The sequence below is a fragment of the Arachis stenosperma genome, chromosome 4, assembly GCF_014773155.1.
Source record: "Arachis stenosperma cultivar V10309 chromosome 4, arast.V10309.gnm1.PFL2, whole genome shotgun sequence".
NCBI lineage: Eukaryota > Viridiplantae > Streptophyta > Magnoliopsida > Fabales > Fabaceae > Arachis > Arachis stenosperma.
This window is the reverse complement of record NC_080380.1, coordinates 112,699,424-112,719,075: the sequence shown is the minus strand read 5'-3', so window position 1 is coordinate 112,719,075 and position 19,652 is coordinate 112,699,424. Positions and strand designations below refer to the sequence as shown.

At 40.7% G+C, this 19,652-nt stretch overlaps 1 non-coding gene across 1 annotated transcript; it reads right to left on the bottom strand.

Moving 5' to 3' along the window:
- Positions 1–10,552: 10,552 nt before the first annotated feature.
- Positions 10,553–10,656, bottom strand: LOC130977369 (small nucleolar RNA R71). The gene has a single exon (XR_009085062.1). It is a non-coding gene; the product is annotated as a small nucleolar RNA R71 (small nucleolar RNA).
- Between the last annotated feature and the right edge of the window lie 8,996 nt (positions 10,657–19,652).

The following is a 19,652-nucleotide window of genomic DNA, read 5'->3' as shown; positions in this document are numbered from 1 at the left end:
TTAAATAAAAACTAATAAAAATATAATAAAAACTCAACTAAAACTACCAAAAACATACTAAAAACAATGCCAAAAAGCGTACAAATTATCCGCTCATCAAATACCTTCATTAATTGGTATTAATTGCCATGTTTTCTCCTGGCTTTTATTTTGAATTTTCTTAATCAAAAACGATTTCTCTTCTTCGCTCTTCTTCATAACTTCTCCCTTTACTCTCTCATTTTCTATTTCTTTCGTAAGTTCTTCCTGCAACGTCTGTTCTGTCATTGCTCTTCTGTGGAAGAGGGGTGATTTCCAGATTTTCTCCTTCTATCTTTGCGGCTTTTTGCTTCGAGGGGTGGCTTTGTTGCTTCTGCTCTTCGGCTTTCTTTCGAGGTTTTTCTTCTATTTCTCCAGGTTCGATTTTTCTTCCTTTGTTCCTTTTATATGTCGGTAGAAAGTTTGAATTTTGCTCAAAGAAAGTTGGGATCTTTCTGTTTTTACCATGTCTGATTGTTTGCGTGTTCTGGAATTTCTTTGTTTTTTTGGTGCGAGTCTTTTGCTTTTCTCGTTGCTTGAATCTTTTCTTAGGGCTTTTGCATGTTGTCGCCGCTTCTGATTGCATCTTTGATGATGATTTTTGCTTGATTCTGAAAAAGTTTGCATCTTTGGTGATTTTTTGCTTGGCATTTTTGATGTTTGACAATGCTGATAGACTGTAGAAAGGTGGTGACTTTGTGTTTTTTTTTTTACTTCCTTTGTTTCCTTTGGGACTTTATTTTCTTTCTGATGAGTGCTGGGGCGTAAGCTATAGAAATTTCTTGAATCCTTGCGTTGTTACTGCCTCCAAAGGATGCCCCAGGATTTTGGTTTGAATCTTGGGGCTTTCCTTTTTTGTTCACCCGTCGAGTTGTTTTTGCCCCTTGTCCGAGATGCTTTTTTAGAAATCCACTCTTCTTTTCTTATTGTAGGATTTAGTTGGCCTCATGTCTTCTCGCAATAACGTTGTAGATATGCCTTCCCGGGTTCCTGAGGGCATGGCTGATTGGGTGGACTCAATGGTCCTTATGTGTGTCTCCTTGGTTGATTCTGAGTTTTGCGCGCAGCTTAGGCAGTTTCATAGGGTCTGTAGTAATCCAGGTGATGAGAAGAACTATGAACTTGTCCCTCCCTCCTCCGAAGAGAGAGTTTGCTTCTCTACTCGGGTTGTTGACGATCGCCCTTTCTTCTATGTTTATGACTTTTTCTTTGGTCCGCTGGGTATTACCCTTCCTTTTACTAAATTTGAGGCCGACTTGTTATGGTCCTGCAATGTTGCCCCCTCTCAACTTCACCCTAATTCCTGGGGTTTCATAAAGATTTTTCAATTGTTGTGCAATGGTTTTGGTATCCCTGCTTCCCAATCTCTCTTTTTCTATCTGTTTGTCTTGACTAAGCCCGGAGTGGTAAAAAAGAAGGCAGCTTGGGTCTCCTTTTGCTCTACCCAGGGAAAGAAGGTCTTTTCCATGTTTGACGAGTCATTCTATGATTTTAAAAACTACTTTTTCAAGGTACGAGCTGTTGAAGGAGCTCGGCGCTTCTTTCTGGATGAAAATGACGAGCCTACTTTTCCCTTGAAATGGCAAAAGGATGTGAGGGTGTCCCGATATACGTGGAAAATGTTGGATGAGGCGAAGCGAGCCTTTGTGACTGTCTTGGAAGAACACTGGGGGCAACCTCCCCATCTCGATACAAAGAAATTTCTAACCAATCCATCTCTTTTTCAAACTGAGCTGGGTATTTTGTGTTTCCTTTTTTATCTGTTTATATTGCTTGTGACTGTCCTTTCCGACTTGTGGCTTAATTTCTGTTTTATTTGCAGAGGCAATGAAGAATAATGAAGCCATGAAAGCTTTTAATAGGGCGCAGAGGGCGACTGCTGCTAGAAACATCTCGGCCAAGGCGGCTGGGGAAGGATCCTCCCAAGTGGACATGAAGCCGTCTGTGCCGAGTTCCCCTGGGGTGAAGAAGGTGATCCCCACTCCCTGAGTTCGTCTGGTGGATCCTCACTCTACTTCTGCTGCTCCTTCTGTTGCTCCTCCCAATAAGAAACAAAAAACAGTTGAGCCTTTTGACCTCAACGCTCCCGATTTTAATGCCATTGAATTTGTGGATCAGCAAATCGGTCCCTATGGTACCCTCTCAATGGACGATGTGTCCATCCTTCATCACTTGGAATTTATGGCTCGAAATCACGTACAGATGGCGTGTATGGCGGCTGCTATATACCGGACTGCTCAAAATCTTCCTCTCCATGCTACCAAGGCATTTATGGAGGAGGCAAAGCAGGAGTTTGACCGGATGAAGGGGCTGAAGGAGGAGCTTGAATTAAAGGTGACCAAGTTGGAGAAGGATCTAGAGAATAAGAAGGCAAGTTCCCTTTTACTGGCGGCTTCTTTGAGGTTGGCCGAGGACACAGCCTTGATGCATAAGGAGAGTTACGTTACGACTTATCGAGAGGTGATGCGTCTGAGGGAGGAGTTGAACAATGCCCGGGAGGATTATTCTGAGCTCCAAGGTCATCTTGTTGGCAGCGTGACTGCTGCTTACAAGAACTTGAAGGAGCAAGTTCGGGATGACGATGGTGATGATGATGCTGATCCTCCTCCTGTGTCCTCTGCTAAAGTGTCGACTTCTTCTGCTCCTCCGGTTGCACCTGATTCGGATTGCCAGGTTCTGAACCGGGAGGATGAAACTATAGATGCCGTGCCTATTCAGACTCGTCCTCCTTCTCCTTGTCCTGATGATGCCAAGAAGGCTCTTGATGCTTGTTGATCTCTTTCTATATATTTATGTATTTGGCCCGGCTTGTGGGCTCTTTAAAACTTTGTTTGTTTTGTTGACGGTTTCTAGTTGCTTGTTTTAGCAACTTTATTTTGAAAAACAAAAAGTAGCTCGCTATCTTTAGCAGGTGTTGACGGCCGCCGAGGCTTTGATAACTTTGCGGATTATATGAAGGTTTTTGACTTGTTTTCTCTTCTGCTTTCTGAGAATGCTGGAACCTTGTAGCTCGACTTCTTGGGATTGCTTTGTTCATGGCTTGGATCCTTTGAGTTTGTGTCTATGTGGGTCCGACATATTTCTCAGTTTTCTCGCTTTCGTACGTACTTTTGGCGCTCCGTAACCGATTCTTTTGTGTTGGTCCCCTTCTAAGTTATTTTTGTAATCCTCTTTCTTGGACCTTTGTCAGGTCTCTTTCAGGGATTACTTTTATAATTTCATTTTGTAGGAAATCGACTTCGTTACGTCGATCTCTTCTTAAGTTATTTTTGTAATCCTCTTTCTTGGACCTTTGTCAGGTCTCTTTCAGGGATTACTTTTATAACTTCATTTTGTAGGAAATCGACTTCGTTACGTCGATCTCTTCTTAAGTTATTTTTGTAATCCTCTTTCTTGGACCTTTGTCAGGTCTCTTTCAGGGATTACTTTTATAACTTCGTTTTGTAGGAAATCGACTTCGTTAGGTCGATCTCTTCTTAAGTTATTTTTGTAATCCTCTTTTTTGGACCTTTTTCAGGTCTCTTTTAGGGATTACTTTTATAACTTCGTTTTGTAGGAAATCGACTTCGTTAGGTCGATCTCTTCTTAAGTTAAAGCAATCCTCTTTAATAGGGTTGGCCAGACCTCTTTCCAAGGTTTACTTATAACTTGGGTTGACTTGGTCCGACTTCTGTACGTCAGCCAGTCTTTAAGTTATTATTTTAGCTATCCGTAAGACCTCGTCAGGTTCTTTTTTGGATTGCTTTTGATAACTTCTTACATTATTCTGTGTTCATCTTTGCCGATTTGTAGAAAGTGGTTGGCATCTTTAGATCGTCTTTGGGGTGAATCGCGTTTTCACCTTTATCGGACGGTTATCTTTATCGTGATCGTGCAGTGAAATTGCTTTTCACTTTCTGCCGATCTGTTGCTTTATAATCGGACGATGAATACTTCAGATTAATGCGTCTTGAAATCTTGTAGAATATCTAAATAAGTTTTATTGAAAGAAAAGTGTGAAATATATATATGTGGGAATTTTTTCATCCCTTTCAAGTCGGATAGTGTCTAGGTCTCAACCTGGTGCCTCATTAAAAAACCTTTTCAGGAAAAAGAGTGCATCCAATAATGAGTTCCTTTACCTTTTCTAACTGTAGTACCTTCTTAGGTTGCAGGCGTGCCATGATCTGGGAAGCTCTCGTCCATCGAGTTCGGTCAGTCTGTAGTAGCCCTTCCCAAGTATTTCTATAACTCGGTAAGGTCCTTTCCAGTTTGCTGCCAGCTTTCCTTCTCCTGGTTGAGTTGTTCCAATATCATTTCGGATTAGGGCAAGATCGTTCTCTGCAAAATTTCTTGGTACTACCCTTTGATTATATCTGGAAGCCATTCGGCGCTTTAGAGCTTCTTCTCTGATCCGAGCTCTTTCTTGGATTTCTGGAAGTAGGTCGAGCTCTTCTCTTTGAAGTTGAGAATTAGTTTGTTCATTGTAGTGGACTACTCGGGGAGACCCTTCCTCGACTTCTATTGGAATCATTGCCTCCACTCCGTATGCTAATCGAAATGGTGATTCGTTCGTAGTAGAATGGAGGGTTGTTCGATACGCCCATAGGACTTGTGGAAGTTCTTCGGCCCAAACCCCCTTTGCTTCTTGCAGTCTCCGTTTCAGTCCGGCCAGTATGACTTTGTTGGCCGCTTCGGCTTGTCCATTGGTTTGGGGATGTTTGATGGAGGTGAACTGGTGTTTTATATTCAAGTTGACCACTAGTTTTCTGAAGTCTGCATCTGTGAATTGGGTGCCATTATCTGTGGTGATGGAGTATGGGACCCCGAACCTTGTAACGATGTTCCTATATAGGAACTTCCGACTTCTTTGGGCGGTAGCGTTGGCTAGGGGTTCTGCCTCGATCCACTTTGTAAAGTAATCTACCCCTACTATTAGAAATTTAACTTGTCCTGATCCCTGGGGAAAGGGGCCGAGAAGATCGAGTCTCCATTTTGAAAATGGCCAGGGCGAAGTTATGCTGATGAGTTCTTCTGGCGGGGCGATGTGGAAATTGGCATGTTTCTGACATGGTGGACATGTCTTTACAAATTCTGTGGCTTCTTTTTGTAATGTTGGCCAATAGAACCCTGCCCGGAGTACTTTTTTGGTGAGGGCCCGCGCTCCGATATGATTGCCACAAATGCCGCCGTGAACTTCTTCTAACACTTCCTTTGTGTGGGAGGTCGGACGCATTTTAATAATGGTGCTGAGATCCCTCTTTTGTATAGGATGTTGTTTATGATGGTGTAGTACTGTGCCTCCCTTTTCAACCTCTTTGCCTCCTTTTCTTCTGTGGGGAGTGTTCCTGTTTCGAGGTAGTTGATTATGGGGGTCATCCATCCTTGATCCTGGTTTTCTATGGCCAGGACTTTTTCTTCTTCCGAGATTGACGGGTTCTGTAATATTTCCAGGATGTGGCTTCTATTGTTGCCGCCTGGTTTGGTGCTGGCTAGTTTCGAGAGTGCGTCAGCTCGGGCATTTTGTTCGCGGGAGATGTGCCAGATCTTATATTCCCCGATTTGTCCGAGCTGTTCCTTGGTCTTATCCAAATACTTTTTCATGATGGGATCTTTAGCTTGGTAGCTCCCTGTTATTTGTGATGTGACTACTAGTGAATTGCTGTAAATGTTGAGTTTTTGAGCTCCCACCTCTTCAGCTAGCTTCAACCCAGCTAACAATGCTTCGTATTCCTCTTGGTTATTTGAGGCCGGGAACCCGAACTTGAGGGAGAGCTCGACTTGGGTTCCTTGGTTGCTTTCTATTATTATGCATGCGCCGCTTCCAGTTTTATTTGAAGAACTGTCCACATAGAGATTCCATTCTGTGAGGGTTTCCTGGACATCTATGAATTCTACGATAAAGTCAGCCAAATACTGTGATTTGATGGCCGTCCGAGCTTCATATTGGAGGTCAAATTCTGACAGCTCAACTGCCCATTGTAAAATTCTTCCTGGTAAATCTGTTTTCTGCAATATTCCTTTTAGGGGCTGGTTAGTTCGAACCTTAATGGTGTGAGCCTGGAAGTAAGGACGGAGTCGTCGGGATGTTAGAATGAGAGTATAGGCAAATTTTTCTATTTTCTGGTAGTTCAGCTCGGATCCCTGTAGTGCTTTGCTGATGAAGTATACGGGCTGTTGTCCATTCTCCTCTTCTCTGACTAGTGTTGAGGCTGTTGCCCGGCTTCCTACTGCGAGATATAATATGAGTGGTTCTCCTTCTCGTGGTCGAGATAGGATAGGTGGCCGTCCTAAGAACTTTTTAAAGTCTTGGAAGGCTTGTTCACATTCTGTTGTCCATTCGAACTATTTTCCCTTTCTTAAAGTAGCATAGAAGGGGAGAGATCTTATCGCCGCTCCTGCTAGGAATCGGGATAGGGCGGCCAATCTCCCATTGAGTTGCTGTACTTCTTTGACACAGGTTGGGCTCTTCATGTTGAGTATGGCCTGACACTTGTCTGGATTTGCTTCAATTCCTCTTTGTGTGAGCATGAAACCTAAGAATTTGCCCTCCTCTAATGCAAAGGTGCATTTCACAGGATTGAGTCGCAGGTCATGCTTTTTTATGGTGTCGAACACTTGGGCCAGATCGAACAATAGTGTCTCTTCGCTTTGTGTTTTTATTAGCATGTCATCCACGTAGACTTCCATGACCTTTCCGATGTGATCCGAGAAGACTTTATTCATTAGTCTTTGATAAGTAGCTCCTGCGTTCTTGAGACCGAAAGGCATCACAATGTAGCAGTAGTTTGCTTTTCGTGTTAAGAACGAGGTCTTTTCTTGATCTGGTGGGTACATGGGGATTTGGTTGTACCCCGAGTAAGTGGTGCACGAAATTGTGATCATCAATGGCGCCATCAACATGGTACGCTCAATTGCAATCTCAACTCTTTATCACAACTTCGCACAACTAACCAGCAAGTGCACTGGGTCGTCTAAGTAATAAACCTTACGCGAGTAAGGGTCGATCCCACAGAGATTGTTGGTATGAAGCAAGCTATGGTCACCTTGTAAATCTCAGTCAGGCGAATTCAAATGGTCATGGAGGATTAATGAAAAGGACTGCAGATGCTGTTGGATTCTGACCTCCCTGCACTCGAAGTGGATTTTCTGGAGCTACAGAAGCCCAATTGGCGCGCTCACAACGGTGTTGGAAAGTAGACATCCTGGGCTTTCCAGCAATATATGATAGTCTATACTTTGCCAAAGATTTGATGGCCCAAACCGGCGTTCAAAGTCACCCTCAGAATTCCCAGCGTTAAACGCCGGAACTGGCACCAAAATGGGAGTTAAACGCCCAAACTGGCATAAAAGCTGGCGTTTAACTCCAAGAAGAGTCTCTACACGAAAATGCTTCATTGCTCAGCCCAAGCACACACCAAGTGGGCCCGGAAGTGGATTTTTTATGTCATTTACTCATCTTTGTAACTCTTAAGCTACTAGTTCCCTATAAATAGGACCTTTTACTATTGTATTTTTATCTTCTGATCTTTGGAATCTTTTGATCACTTTAGATCTCTAGATCATCTTTGGACATCTAGTTCTTAGATCATTTGGGGGCTGGCCTCACGGCCATGCCTAGACCTTGTTCTTATGTATTTTCAACGGTGGAGTTTCTACACACCATAGATTAAGGTGTGGAGCTCTGCTGTACCTCGAGTATTAATGCAATTACTATTGTTCTTCTATTCAATTCCGCTTGTTCTTTGTCCAAGATATCACTTATTCTTCAACTTGATGAATGTGATGATCCGTGACACTCATCATCATTCTCACCCATGAACAAAGTGACTGACAACCACTCTTGTTCTACAAGCATACGAGGCTCTAGTGAATATCTCTTGGATTCCTGATACACGATGCATGGTTGATCGCCTGACAACCGAGTGCTCGCCTGACAAACGAGCCAGCCATTCCGTGAGATCAGAGTCTTCGTGGTATAGGCAAGAACTGATGGCGGCATTCAAGAGAATCCGGAAGGTCTAACCTTGTCTGTGGTATTCTGAGTAGGATTCAATGATTGAATGACTGTGACGTGCTTCAAACTCCTGAAGGCGGGGCGTTAGTGACAAACGCAAAAGAATCACTGGATTCTATTCCGGCCTGATTGAGAACCGACAGATGGATAGCCGTGCCGTGACAGGGTGCGTTGAACATTTCCAATGAGAGGATGGGAGGTAGCCACTGACAACGGTGAAACCCTTGCATAAGCTTGCCATGGAAAGGAGTAAGAAGGATTGGATGAAGACAGTAGGAAAGCAGAGAGACGGAAGGGAAAGCATCTTCATACGCTTATCTGAAGCTCTCACCAATGATATACATAAGTATCTCTATCTTTATCTTTATGTCTTATTCATCATCTATACCCATTTGAGTCTGCCTGACTGAGATTTACAAGGTGACCATAGCTTGCTTCATACCAACAATCTCCGTGGGATCGACCCTTACTCACGTAAGGTATTACTTGGACGACCCAGTGCACTTGCTGGTTAGTTGTGCAAAGTTGTGTAGTGATCACAATTTCGCGCACCAAGTTTTTGGCGCCATTGCCGGGGATTGTTTTGAGTATGGACAACTGACGGTTCATCTTGTTGCTTAGATTAGGTATTTTTTTTTTCAGAGTTCTTAAGAATGAGTTCTAGTGTTTCATGATGATCTGTTGAAGTTTAGCTGGCTGAGAAGCCATGTCTAATCTTATTGGACCGAGGTTTCAACTTATCATCACAAGAGCTTGTTGATTTCTATCAATCTTGCTATTGGAGCAATGATCTGCTAAGGCTTGGCTGGCCATTGGCCATGTCTAGTGTTTTGGACCGAAGCTTTCTTTGAAAGCTTGGCTGGCTGTGAAGCCATGTCTAATTCCTGGACCGGAGTCTTAGACTAACATTGCAATGATTCCTGGAATCCAAATTGAGAATTTTGAAACCTTTATTTTCTATTTTCATATAATTTTCGAAAAAGCACAAAAAAATTATAAAAATAAAAAAAAAACCAAAAATATTTTATGTTTCTTGTTTGAGTCTAGTGTCTAATTTTAAGTTTGGTGTCTTGCATGCATTGTTTATTTGATCTTGGTTCTATTTTCAAGTCAATAGTACAGGGAACTGAAGATTCAGAACATGCAGCAGAGGAATTACACAGAAAAAGCTGGGCGTTCAAAACGCCCAGTGAAGAAGGACAGACTGGTGTTTAAACGCCAGCCAGGGTACCTGGTTGGGCGTTTAACGCCCAAAAAGGTAGTGCATTGGGCGTTAAACGCCAGAATGTGCACCATTCTGGGCGTTTAACGCCAGGATGGCACAAGGGGGAGGATTTTGTTTTCAAAATCAATTTTTTTCAAGTTTTCAAAGTTTTTCAAAATCAAATCTTTTTCAAATCATATCTTTTCAATCAAATGTTTTCAAAATCAATTTCTTTCCTTTTTCAAAGATACTTACTAACAATTAATGATTTGATTGAACATTTTAAGTATGTTGCCTTTTCTGTTGAGAAAGGTTTAATATTTGAATCATATCTTTTCTTGTTAGGCAAGTCATTAATTTTTAAAATCAAATCTTTTTAAAATTGTTTTCAAATCATATCTTTTCAATCATATCTTTTTAAAAGCATAATTTTTATCATATCTTTTTAATCACATCTTTTTCAAAACAGTTTTTAATCATATCTTTTTGATTTCTAATTTCAAAAATCTTTTTCAAAAATTACTTGATTCCTTTCCCACTCTTGATTTTCAAAAATTAATTAATTTTTTTTAAAAAATGTTTTCAAAATATTTCACCTGATTTTCGAAAATTTCTTCCTCTCTTCCCACATCCTTCTATTTACGGAGTACCACTCCTTCTCAATGCACAATTCGAACTCTATCTCACTAAGTTCGAATTCTCTACTTCTTCGTTCTATTATTCTTTTCTTCTGACACCTCAAGGAATCTCTATACTGTGACATAGAGGATTCCATATTTTCTTGTTCTCTTCTCTTTCATATGAGTAGGAGCAAAGACAAAGGCATTCTTGTTGAAGCTGACCCTGAACCTGAAAGGACCTTGAAGCGAAAGCTAAGAGAAGCTAAGGCACAACTCTCTGTAGAGGACCTAACCGAATTCTTCAAAGAAGAAGAACACATGGCAGCCGAAAACAACAACAATGCAAGAAAGGTGCTGGGTGACTTTACTGCACCTACTCCCGACTTCTATGGGAGAAGCATCTCTATCCCTGCCATTGGAGCAAACAACTTTGAGCTTAAGCCTCAATTAGTTTCTCTAATGCAACAGAATTGCAAGTTCCATGGACTTCCATTGGAAGATCCTCATCAGTTCTTAGCTGAATTCTTGCAAATCTGTGACACTATCAAGACTAATGGGGTTGACCCTGAGGTCTACAGACTTATGCTATTCCCTTTTGCTGTAAGAAACAGAGCTAGGACATGGTTGGACTCACAACCTAAAGAAAGCCTGGACTCATGGCAAAAGCTAGTCAATGCCTTCTTGGCAAAGTTCTTTCCACCTCAAAAATTGAGTAAGCTTAGAGTGGAAGTCCAAACCTTCAGACAGAAGGATGGAGAATCCCTCTATGAAGCTTGGGAAAGATACAAACAATTAATCAGAAAATGTCCATCTGACATGCTTTCTGAATGGAGCATCATAGGTATTTTCTATGATGGTCTCTCTGAACTATCCAAGATGTCTTTGGATAGCTCTGCTGGAGGATCTCTTCATCTGAAGAAGACGCCTGCAGAAGCTCAAGAGCTAATTGAAATGGTTGCAAATAACCAATTGATGTACACTTCTGAAAGGAATCCTGTGAACAATGGGACAAGTCAGAAGAAAGGCGTTCTTGAGATTGATACTCTGAATGCCATACTGGCTCAGAACAAGATATTGACTCAACAAGTCAATTTGATTTCTCAAAGTCTGTTTGGAATGCAAAATGCACCAAGCAGTACTAAGGATGCTTTATCTGAGGAAGAAGCTTATGATCCTGAGAATCCTTCAATGGAAGAGGTGAATTACCTAGGAGAACCCTATGGAAACACCTATAATTCTTCATGGAGAAATCACCCAAATTTCTCATGGAAGAATCAAGAGAGACCTCAACAAGGTTTCAACAATAATGGTGGAAGAAACAGGTTTAGCAATGGCAAGCCTTTTCCATCATCTTCTCAGCAACAGACAGAGAGTTCTAAGCAGAACACCTCGGACTTAGCAACCATGGTCTCTGATCTAATCAAAACCACTCAAAGTTTCATGACTGAAACAAGGTCCTCCATTAGGAATTTGGAGGCACGAGTGGGACAGCTGAGCAAGAAAGTTACTGAACTCCCTCCTAGTACTCTCCCAAGCAATACGGAAGAAAATCCAAAAGGAGAGTGCAAGGCCATCAACATGGCCGAATTTGGAGAGGAAGGAGAAGCAGAGAACGCCACTGAGGAAGACCTCAATGGGCGTGCACTGACCTCCAATGAGTTCCCTAATGAGGAACCATGGGAATCTGAGGCTTAAAATGAGACCATAGAGATTCCATAGGACTTACTTCTGCCTTTCATGAGCTCTGATGAGTATTCTTCCTCTGAAGAGGATGAGTATGTCACTGAAGAGCAAGTTGCTAAATACCTTGGAGCAATCATGAAGCTAAATGACAAGTTATTTGGAAATGAGACTTGGGAGAATGAACCTCCTTTGCTCACCAAAGAACTGGATGACTTGTCTAGGCAGAAATTACCTCAAAAGAGACAAGATCCTGGGAAGTTCTCAATACCTTGCACCATAGGCACCATGACCTTCAAGAAGGCTCTGTGTGACTTAGGGTCAAGTGTAAACCTCATGCCTCTCTCTGTAATGGAGAAGCTAGGGATCTTTGAGGTGCAAGCTGCAAGAATCTCACTAGAGATAGCAGACAATTCAAGAAAACAAGCTTATGGACTTGTAGAGGATGTTTTGGTGAAGATTGAAGACCACTACATCCCTGCTAATTTCATAGTCCTAGAGACTGGGAAGTGCATGGATGAATCCATCATCCTTGGCAGACCCTTCCTAGCCACAGCAAAGGCTGTGATTGATGTTGATAGAGGTGAACTGATCATTCAAGTGAATGAAGAATCCTTTGTGTTTAAGGCTCAAGGATATCCCTCTGTCACCATGGAGAGGAAGCATGAAGAGATTCTCTCAAATTAGAGTCAAGCAAAGCCCCCACAGTCAAACTCTAAGTTTGGTGTTGGGAGGCCACAACCAAACTCTAAGTTTGGTGTTGAACCCCCACATTCAAACTCTAAGTTTGGTGTTGGGAGGTTCCAACATTGCTCTGAGAAAATATGAGGCTCCATGAGAGCCCACTGTCAAGCTACTGACATTAAAGAAGCGCTTGTTGGGAGGCAACCCAATGTTATATTTTATCTATTTTCTTTTGTTATTTTATGTTTTTTGTAGGTTGATGATCATAAGAAGTCACAAAATCAATTGAAAAAGCAAAAACAGAATGAAAAACAGGAAGAAAAACAGCACACCCTGGAGGAAGAACCTACTGGCGTTTAAACGCCAGTAAGGCTAGCAGTTGGGCGTTTAACGCCCAGTCTGGCACCATTCTGGGCGTTTAACGCCAGAAAGGGGCACCAGATTGGCGTTAAACGCCCGAAAAGGGCAAGAGCCTGGCGTTAAACGCCAGAAATGGGCACCAGCCCGGCGTTTAACGCCAGATTTGGCACAAAACGTGTTTTTGCATACCATTTGGTGCAGGGATGACTTTTCCTTGACACCTCAGGATTTGTGGGCCCCACAGGATCCCCAACCAACCCCACCACTCTCTCATCTTCTTCACCCATTCACCAATCACCTCAACACCTCTTCCCCAAAAAACCCTTCACCTATCAAATCCCATCTTTCTCTTCACCACTCACATCCATCCTTCATAAAACCCCACCTACCTCACCCTTCAAATTCAAACCACTTTCCCTCCCAAACCCACCCTTTGGCCGAAACATAAGCCTACTCCATCTCCTCCATTTTCTTCTTCTTCTACTCTCTTCTTTCTTCTTTTGCTCGAGGACGAGCAAACCTTTTAAGTTTGGTATGGTAAAAGCATTGCTTTTTGTTTTTCCATAACCATTTATGGCATCCAAGGCCAGAGAAACCTCTAGAAAGAGGAAAGGGAAGGCAAAAGCTTCCACCTCCGAGTCATGGGAGATGGAGAGATTCATCTCAAGGGTGCATCAAGACCACTTCTATGAAGTTGTGGCCTTGAAGAAGGTGATCCCGAGGTCCCTTTTTCACTCAAAAAGAGTGAATATCCGGAGATCCGACATGAGAACAGAAGAAGAGGTTGGGAAATTCTCACCAACCCCATTCAACAAGTCGGAATCATAATGGTTCAAGAGTTCTATGCCAATGCATGGATCACCAAGAGCCATGACCAAAGTGTGAACCCGGATCCAAAGAATTGGCTTACTATGGTTCGGGGGAAATACTTGGATTTTAGTCCGGAAAATGTAAGGTTGGCATTCAACTTGCCTATGATGCAAGGAGATGAACATCCTTACACAAGAAGGGTCAACTTTGATCAAAGGTTGGACCAAGTCCTCACTGACATTTGTGAAGAGGGCGCCCAATGGAAGAGAGATTCAAGAGGGAAGTCGGTTCAACTGAGAAGGCATGACCTCAAGCCCGTGGCTAGAGGATGGTTAGAGTTTATCCAACGCTCAATCATTCCCACTAGCAACCGGTCCGAAGTTACTCTAGACCGGGCCATCATGATCCATAGCATCATGATTGGAGAAGAAGTGGAAGTTCATGAGGTTATAGCCCAAGAACTTTATAAGGTGGCGGACAAGTTGATGGTGTTTTTGTGGAAAAACAAATTTCCAACACACAAATTCAACCGGCAAGTGTACCGGGTCGCATCAAGTAGTAATAACTCACTTAGAGTGAGGTCGATCCCACAGGGATTGATGGATCAAGCAATTTTAGTGGGTGATTAGTTTAGTCAAGCTAACATTGAGTGAATTGTGTGAAGTTGATCAACAAAAAGTAAATTGCAAGGAATTTAAAAGATGCAGAAAATAAAATCGCAGGAAACTTAAAGAACAAGAAAGTAAAAGAGCTGAAACTTAAATTGCAAGAATTGTAAACTGCATCAAATGTAAAGGGGATTGGGTGCAGGAAATTAAAGAGAGCAATATATTAAGCAACTAGAAATTTAAATTGCAGAAAATGTAGATGTGCAGGAAATTAAATCAAGCTCAATGTGAACAAAGATGTGAAAGTGCAGAATGCAGGAAAGGAGATTGGGATCATGAACAGAAATCTAAAATGAAGAACAAGTGCAGAAGAATTAAATTGCTTGAAAGTAAATTGAAAGCCAATGGAACAGTAAAAATAGAAGAGCAGCCAAGAACTCAACTTAATTTCAAAATAAAATTGATCTCAGGGAATCAATGAGACTAGAAAACAAGTCTAGATCTCAAACCCTTCCTTGATCAAGTAGAAGACAAATTGAAGAAGAAAGGAAGATGAAAGCCGTAGAGAAAAACTTGGATCCAAAACTCAATTCACTGAATTATGCAGAAAAATAACAAAGAGTAATCTTAGATCAAGAATGAAACAGAATTCCTTCACTCTCAATCCCAAATTTAAGACAGAAGAAAAATAAAGAAAAGAGCTATCTATTCCTAATGGAGCCGGCCTCCTTACAAAGATGGAAATGATGCCTTATATAGGCTTTACAAAATGAAAAATGAAAATGAAATTAAAACAAAATGAAAATCCTAATTCTAGCTTGTTCTTGTGCCTTTGAGTCCTGTTGAGTGGGCTTTGCTTGCTTTGTATTTGAGGGAGAATGGGTCTTAGATGGCCTTGATTTAATTTGGTGAAGAATTGAATTAAATTGAATTTTGGCCCATATGTTGCTCCCAGGAGGCTGCCCTGCCCTTGTGGAGGGCAGGGCAGAAAATTGATGCTTGGTGCTAGCAATTGGTGCGGCATTGGTGCGTGGAGTTTGCTTCTTGGTGCGCAAGGTGCTTGTGCGTGAGAGCTTGGTGTGTGAGGATGCTGCCCTGCCCTTGTGGAGGGCAGGGCAATGTTGCCTTGGTGTGTCTTGTGCGCACACCACTTCCTTGACCGTGCCATGATGCTCTCCTCACTCCCCTTAGGTGCTTGGTTCGAAACTTGGTGAAAGCACTTGAGGATCAATTTTTTTCTTGATTTTCCATGAAGAGCACGACATTTCCCTGCTCTCCAAGAGGGCAGGGCAGAAAATTGAGCGCCACATTGTGTTGGAGTGAGGTTCCAGCTTCGAGCCTTGGTGGAGGCACTTTAGTTTATTTTCGCTTATTTTTTTCCCTTAAAGATGCCTCTCGTTCCTGCCCCAATTGTACGCCAAATATGGATTGCTATATATCGTTGGAAAGCTCTAGATGTCAGCTTTCCAACGCAACTGGAAGCACATCAATCGGACGTCTGTAGCTCAAGTTATAGCCCTTTGAAGTAGGCATGGTCATGCTGTGAGCGCCCAGATTTTAACTTAGCCAAATTCTTGCTTCCAATCTCAATTTTGCATCACGATTCTGCCCTGCCCTTGGCAAGGGCAGGGCAATGTGTGCTGATTGCTTATCTTCATTAATTTGGTCATGGGCCACGCTTTTAAAAGCGTGGCCTAAGGCTCCAAAGTGTACCCCAACTTCAAAGTGTGTCCCAAAGCTCTTTTTTTCTCCTTTTTTTTGTGCTTTTTTGCTTCTTTTTCTTCTTATTTCCTACAAGATTTATAAAATTAAAATATCAAGGAAATCTATCATTTAAGTACAAAAGCATTCAATATTTAAGCACAAATCATCAATTTATTGTATGAAAAGCATAGAAAAATAGGTATATGATGACTTGTCATCACAACACCAAACTTAAACCTTGCTTGTCCCCAAGCAAGAAAAGAATCATGCAATAGAAATTGACAATCCAAGGTAAGAAGAGTACCAACTCAATGTTCATGGTAAGCTAGTTTTCTAAGCATGCTACAATCACAAAAGAAATGTAAATGATTGATGCTTCTATCTAGCTCAATTTATGAAATCTTTTCCTTATAATTTAACCTTAAAACAAGCATTTGATTTTTTTTTTTTTATTAGCTTCTCCTTTTGGGTGCCTTGCCCCATGAGTTAATAACAAAGCTACGACTTCTAAATGCTTTGTTTTCAAGTATTACCACTTGATACATAAGCACCACAAGCATTTAATTAGAGGACTTCATTAAGCACATTTTTTTTCTTTTCTTTGACTCTCTAATCATTGATGCTCAGAACCTTGAGCTTTGAGGGAGTGCTTTTGCACTTGAGCCTAGCCTTGACTTCTAAGTGTTTTGTTTTCAAGCATTTGGCTTGATACATAAACACCACAAGCACTTAGCAAACAAATTGCCATTGGTACTCAGAGCCTTCAACTTTCTCATTCTTTCCCTTTTTCTTTTCTTGCTTTAATTGTATTTGCTTCTTCAAGGTTTTCCTGATTTCAAAAGATTTCACAAAATGTACTAGATGAAAAACTTCAATTAAATAAAATCCAATGCAATTGAGCAACAATCAATCATACTAGCTTTCCAATACTTGTATGCACATGCTAAATTCTTCTTTAATGCCATGTTTGTTTATGATCATGATACTTTATTGCTTTTGAACTTACAAAGCTCAAGTTGGTAGTCATAATGGCATGGCAACATGTTACAAATCAACATTCAAGCTATGCTTATTCATACCACACATGCTTACAGAGAATATAAAGACAATCATGCAATTTAAAGTGCTGGAAATAAATGAGAAGAAAAGGAACTTTACAACCTTGCAATTCATCTTCTCTATTGTTGTCATTTTCCTCCCATTCTTCTCCTTCCCATACCAACTCAGAATGCTTGCTTATCCTCAAGCAACAATTAGAACAATGGCTATGGGGCTAAGATGGATCATGAATGTCTTACACAGTGAAATGTTAGTAGCACATGTGTTTTAAGCAAGCAAAAATGAAAAATAACAATCAAGGCACAAGAGACAGCGACATTTGATTGCAAGCATAAGAAGGTGTGCACAATACTTTGCATAAAGAATAAGTGGCACACCAAACTTAGTGTGACACTTTCACTTGGAATTGATGCAAGTATCTAATAGATATTGGAACCAAATTTTGTTGCATAGCAACACCAAACTTAGAATGCAATCATATGTCAATTTTATTTAAAATAAAACTAAACAAAAGAAACTGTTATTTGTTGAATACAATCACCAAATGAAGAGTCTGTCATGAATAAGGATGTTTTGGTGATGTATTAACAAAAACAGTTAATGAAAGAAAACATTAAAAACAAGTAAATGAATAAAACAAAAAGGAAACTGAAATATTAAACCGAAAGAGGAAAATAAAATTGCAGAAGCATTATGATTATGCAAACAAGTAGTGTTGCTTGAATGAATTGCATAGAAAATAAGTGGCACACCAAACTTAGAATCTTGGTGTGTCACTTTCATTTTTGATTTGATGCAATCATCCAAAAAGATTGAAAACAATTTGTTGCAAGGCAACACCAAGCTTAGAATGTAACCATATGCCCATTTATTGAATTTAAACAAAGTAAGGAACGAAAACAAAGCAGAGAAGAAATGTTACCTACGGTTGGGTTACCTCCCAACAAGTGCTCTTTTAGTGTCATTAGCTTGACATGTTGTTCCTCACTTTCTTCCTCTTCTTCTAGTTGGTTAAGAGGAATGACTTCAAGGGGGGAGAAGTTTCAGCTAATGTCCCTTGTCTTGGCCTTTCCTCAGCAAGCTTTCTTTTGCAAATGTCTTGATTGATTTTGCTTGCTGGATTAGGGACAGAATTGGTGTTCTTGCTAGTTGCCTTCACTTCTTTGGATTCATGAATTGGTTGCTGTGTGATTTTTGGAGTTTGATCTTCATCCAGAGCCTTTTGAATTGGTGGTTCAATGAGCTTGTCCTTCATGTGCCTCTCTGTTTCCCTTGAGTTTGGACGTTCTTGATTATCCTCCTCACTAGCTTGTTCTTCCACTTCCTCTTTTACACTCAACATTTGCTTTAATAGCTCTTTCATGGAGGAGGTTTGTTGATCTTCCCAAGCTTTCTTCATCTCCTCTTCATACCTTTCAATCATGGATTCAAGTGTTGAGAGTTGTTGGGTCAAGAAAGTTTGTGAGAGTTGTGAGTCTTCATGTTCCCTTGTCATCTCAAGTGCAATTTCATTTTCAACCACCTTGTTCTCCATTGGAGTTTCACTTGAAACAATAGCATCCTCGTCTTGCTCTTCCACTTTCTCCTTCACATCCACCAAGTGGTCTTCATTCTTCTTACTTAGTGGTTCTGAGCGTTTCTCTATGTTCTCTAAATCTCCATTTAATTTTTTGAAGAGAGCTTCTTGCCATTTCCAGGATTGTTCTTGTCTTTCAAAAAATCCTCTGGACTTTTGGAGGAGATCCTCTGAATCACAATTTGAGGAATTGTTGAACTCATCACAGTATGGATTGCTAAGATTTCTTTGATTTTGACTTTCCCAGTCACAATATGAGTAGTTGTTAGACTCATCAAAATTTGGATCATATTGTGTCTCTGGGAAGTGTCCCATATGATTCTCTTGCTCATCTTGTGTCTCTGAAGCAATTCTCCATGGATTGGAGTGCTTAGAATTTGTATTTTCTTGGTGATATTCCCAGCTACCATTAGAGATTGGTGATGGTGGGTAATATCCCATAAAATTTGTTTGATCATAAGATGAGTTGAACTCCATTTAAATTTTGGAAAACACAACACCAAGGGAAATTGAAATTACTCATATCAGAGATGAGAATTTCTTAGTGAGGCAAAAACTCAAACACCTTGGTCTCACTTTAAAACAGAGAACAAAAAAAAGAAAATGCTTGATCTAGACTTCTCACCCACTTAATCATTGTTGATCTAATCAATCCCCGGCAACGGTGCCAAAAACTTGATGGTATTTTTGTGGAAAAACAAATTTCCAACACACAAATCCAACCGGCAAGTGTACCGGGTCGCATCAAGTAGTAATAACTCACTTAGAGTGAGGTTGATCCCACAGGGATTGATGGATCAAGCAATTTTAGTGGGTGATTAGTTTAGTCAAGCTAACATTGAGTGAATTGTGTGAAGTTGACCAACAAAAAGTAAATTGCAAGGAATTTAAAAGATGCAGAAAATAAAATCGCAGGAAACTTAAAGAACAAGAAAGTAAAAGAGCTGAAACTTAAATTGCAAGAATTGTAAATTGCATCAAATGTAAAGGGGATTGGGTGCAGGAAATTAAAGAGAGCAATAGATTAAGCAACTAGAAATTTAAATTGCAGAAAATGTAGATGTGCAGGAAATTAAATCAAGCTCAATGTGAACAAAGATGTGAAAGTGCAGAATGCAGGAAAGGAGATTGGGATCATGAACAGAAATCTAAAATGAAGAACAAGTGCAGAAGAATTAAATTGCTTGAAAGTAAATTGAAAGCCAATGGAACAGTAAAAATAGAAGAGCAGCCAAGAACTCAACTTAATTTCAAAATAAAATTGATCTCAGGGAATCAATGAGACTAGAAAACAAGTCTAGATCTCAAACCCTTCCTTGATCAAAGTAGAAGA